The 3,622-nt window shown below is 49.2% G+C and overlaps 1 long non-coding RNA gene across 1 annotated transcript; it reads right to left on the bottom strand.

Moving 5' to 3' along the window:
• Positions 1-537: 537 nt before the first annotated feature.
• On the bottom strand, positions 538-1,519 carry LOC148639365 (uncharacterized). Its single transcript, XR_015930717.1, has 2 exons — positions 1,346-1,519; positions 538-941 (listed from the first exon to the last, which is right to left on the bottom strand). It is a non-coding gene; the product is annotated as an uncharacterized LOC148639365 (long non-coding RNA).
• Between the last annotated feature and the right edge of the window lie 2,103 nt (positions 1,520-3,622).

The raw sequence follows: 3,622 nt of genomic DNA, 5'->3' as shown, positions 1-3,622 counted from the left end.
TCAACGGATGTGTCTGATCATGAATGGTTTTCCCTGTTGTTTGTTGTATTACTCGGTGTTGCATTTTAAGCTGTGCATGAGGCAGGACCCGGAGGCTGCTGCTTCTGCTGGGATTGAGGAAGAGCTGAGCGCCATGTAAGGCAAAGACACTGCGTTCCACTTTATCAGGTGCCTGGAGTGTAAGAGCTGCAGATAATATTGAGTCACATTAATCCCAACATATTTCAAATATTATGAAAATTAAATAAATTAAATCAAATAACTTTCATTAAAAAAAATCAATCACTCTTTACCTTGCTTTTTCAGTTGTTTTTAAGGAAAATTGATGCCGAGAATGTGTGAATACTACTTTTTGATGGTTCCAAGGCCAATGTGACCTGTTCTATTGCCTGCTAATTGTACGTTGCAGGTTGAAAAATTATTTTTAGGAGGTCAAGGTGTATGAATGATAAGAACAGCTTGAAATTTATTTTCACGGTCGACACACATTTTCGCAAGGGAAAAAAACTGAAATAACCACAGTTACGCAAACACCAGTCCACCAAAAAAAAATCATTTTATTAAAACAAGGTAACATTTTTTTTATCATCATACGGATGAACTGTGCTAAATATATTTCTAAAAAGAAAAAGCAGGACGTGAGTCGTGAGCCAAGATCATTACTCTTTTGCTCTTCTTCACATCAGTTTTCATCTGCGAGGAGGAGGAGGAGGAGGGCGGCTCCTGATGTGCTGACACTTGGGGATGTGCCTCTGTGCCGGCCTGGGGGCAAAGCGCCGGACGCAGTGAGGGCAGGGCACGTAGTCGGGGTTTGGATTCGCGGGGGGCTGGGGAAGGTTCACAACCTTCCCTCCTTGCGTGATCACCTGCTGCAGCTTCCTGGCCTGTTTGATGCTCCGAATGAAATCCTTGTGCTTCTGCCTCCAGTTGTTCTTTCTCAGCTGGGAACAGGAAATGAAACCAATGAAACAGCTTCCAGAAAAAGTCCAGACTAGCACTGCGTACACAGTCTGGTCACAAACCATTCACAAGGCAAGAAAATATCAATACAGTAATAACTTAGCTTTCTGGGGCTACCTTTCAGGTCATTGGGTAGAGAGTACAATTTAGTTATGTTTTTTTTTCCCGTGAGTGCTATTTGCTTGATATCTCATGTACATTTTTACAACAGAATTCAGAAGTCACTAAGACCCATTTATTCTGTCTGGCAAATGTGCCTTTGCGGCAGTTTTTCAGAAGAGTACTTCATAAAACACTTATTTATTGTTTACATTGATTTATAAGCTGAGTCTGACTCTAGGAGAAAACAACGGAAGCTTGGAAAGAGTTTAAGGATAGCCCTTACCACGATTGGCGGTTTAACCTTCTTCTTATGGATGTATGTCTACAGTTCTGTTCCCTTGGCCCTGTGCTTGAAAGAGTCAAAAACCTTCCTCTTTGAATTCTGAAGCTTCTTGCAGATCTTGCTGTTTTTCTCCAACCTCTCTACAGCAAACTTCCTGTGACACAGTTCACAGGGCACCAGCTGAGGGTTTCCACTCTGGCTATTCTCATATGGAAATTGCTCAGCGATAGGGCACATCAGACTTGTAGGGGACAACTATCATGTGGGAGGAGGAGGAGGAGGAGGGCGGCTCCTGATGTGCTGACACTTGGGGATGTGCCTCTGTGCCGGCCTGGGGGCAAAGCGCCGGACGCAGTGAGGGCAGGGCACGTAGTCGGGGTTTGGATTCAAGGGGGGCTGGGGAAGGTTCACAACCTTCCCTCCTTGCGTGATCACCTGCTGCACCTTCCTGGCCTGTTTGATGCTCGGAATGAAATCCTCGTGCTTCTGCTGTAACGCTGCTCTGTAGAGGTGAAAAGGATCCGATGCAGATGCAGGAGTCGCAGGGAGGTAAGTAAACGTACCGAGCAAATCCAGGAGCTGAGTCGTAGTCTGAAGGCGAAGGTAGGTCGAGATCCGGTAAAGGCACTGATGGCGAACAATCCAAAACGTGAGACAGAATCGTGGTCGAAAAGAGAGCTACAGGGTCAAGTCCAAAACAGGCAATGATAGCAAACAATCCAAGGGGCGAGACGAGATCCGAAGTCCGAAGGCAAAAGGTGCAGGCAGAATTCCAGGAAGGCAAAAGAGGGGTAAGAACGCTAGGCTGAGCAACAAGTAGAGAACTCAATACCGAGCAACAGGAATCAGGTAAGAATGGTATAAATAACCCGGCGTGCCGCACGGTAGAGCAATTGCAGGTGTGTTAACTCGTGCGGCGGCGCTTGTTAGTAGTAATCCGCTGCTGGTGCTGATTGGCTCGCTTACGTGTTGATCTCAGCTGGCTGGTGGTCGTGACAGTACCCCCCCCTTCACGGGCGGCTCCCGACGCCCGAGACGGCCGATTAGGATAGTCCATGTGAAAGTCACTGATTAGTGTAAGGTCCAAAATATCCCACTTCTTAGCAAAAGAGGAATCCATAAAATTCCCAGCTGCCCCTGAATCCACCAAAACCTAAAGGGGAAGGTGCGTGTCCATCCAGGAAATCTCAACTGGGAATTAAGGCCCTGAAGAGGATTGTGAAAAAACAGCACTACTGACACTAACAGTAGGCAGTGGGGGAGCTCGAGGTGGATGTGGGGGTCTCAAAGGACAAGTAGCGAGCAGGTGACCCGACGCAGAGCAGTACAGACACAGCCCCTCCTGATGGCGCCTTTCCTTTTCCTCCAAGGACAGGGGTGCATGTGGCAGGGTGGGCGCCACGAGGGGAGGACCCATGGGGCGCACAGGTCTGCTTCCTGGGTGTCTCTCCGCTCTCCGCAGCCGAATGCGAGTGTCCAATTCAACTACCGCAGCGATAGCCGCCTCTAGAGACCAGGTGGGCAAAGACATGAGCACCAGGTGGTCCTTTAGATCCTCCGAGAGACCCTTAGGGAAGAGGCAAACCAAAGCTTCAGGGTTCCAGGCAGACTCCGTGGCGAGGGCTTGGAATTCAGCCACATAATCTTGCAGTGGTCTGTCGCCCTGGCGAAGAGAGGAAAGCCGAAGGCAAGTCAAATCCGGGTTGCTTTGAGAAAAACGCGCCTGGAGACGGTCAGCAAAAAGCTGAAAGTCAGAGAACAGCTGATCTCCTCTAGCAAGCAATACTGCAGCCCAATCCAATGCTTTGCCTGTGAGCAAGGAAAGTGCGAATCCGATCCTCTCTCGAGAAGTAGAAAAACGCTCAGGCTGCAGCTGAAAAGCCAGGGAGCACTGGGCAATAAAGCCCCTGCAGCCTGCAGGATTGCCGTCATACTTCTCCGGGAGTACAAATGGTAAAGTTGAGGGAGTGGTGGGCGGGGCCGCAGGGGTTGGAGCAGGTGTTTGTAAAAAAGGCGTTGCAGGAATCGGTGCGGGAGCCGGCGAAACAGGGGAAGAAAAAAGCCAGGCGACCTGGTTAGTGAGCAGTTGGAGAGAAGATTGAAGCTGGGCGATGGTTTGGGAATGCTGCGGGAGAAGGGAACGAAGGGTCTGTGCGTCTGCGGGATCCATAATCAGGCTCGGTATTCTGTAACGCTGCTCTGTAGAGGTGAAAAGGATCCGATGCAGATGCAGGAGTCGCAGGGAGGTAAGTAAACGTACCGAGCAAATCCAGGAGC

The sequence above is a fragment of the Lepisosteus platostomus genome, chromosome 26 (genome assembly GCF_059453375.1).
Source record: "Lepisosteus platostomus isolate fLepPlt1 chromosome 26, fLepPlt1.hap1, whole genome shotgun sequence".
Taxonomy (NCBI): domain Eukaryota; kingdom Metazoa; phylum Chordata; class Actinopteri; order Semionotiformes; family Lepisosteidae; genus Lepisosteus; species Lepisosteus platostomus.
Note: the sequence above shows the minus strand (reverse complement) of the source record. Positions and strands in the feature narration are given on the sequence as shown.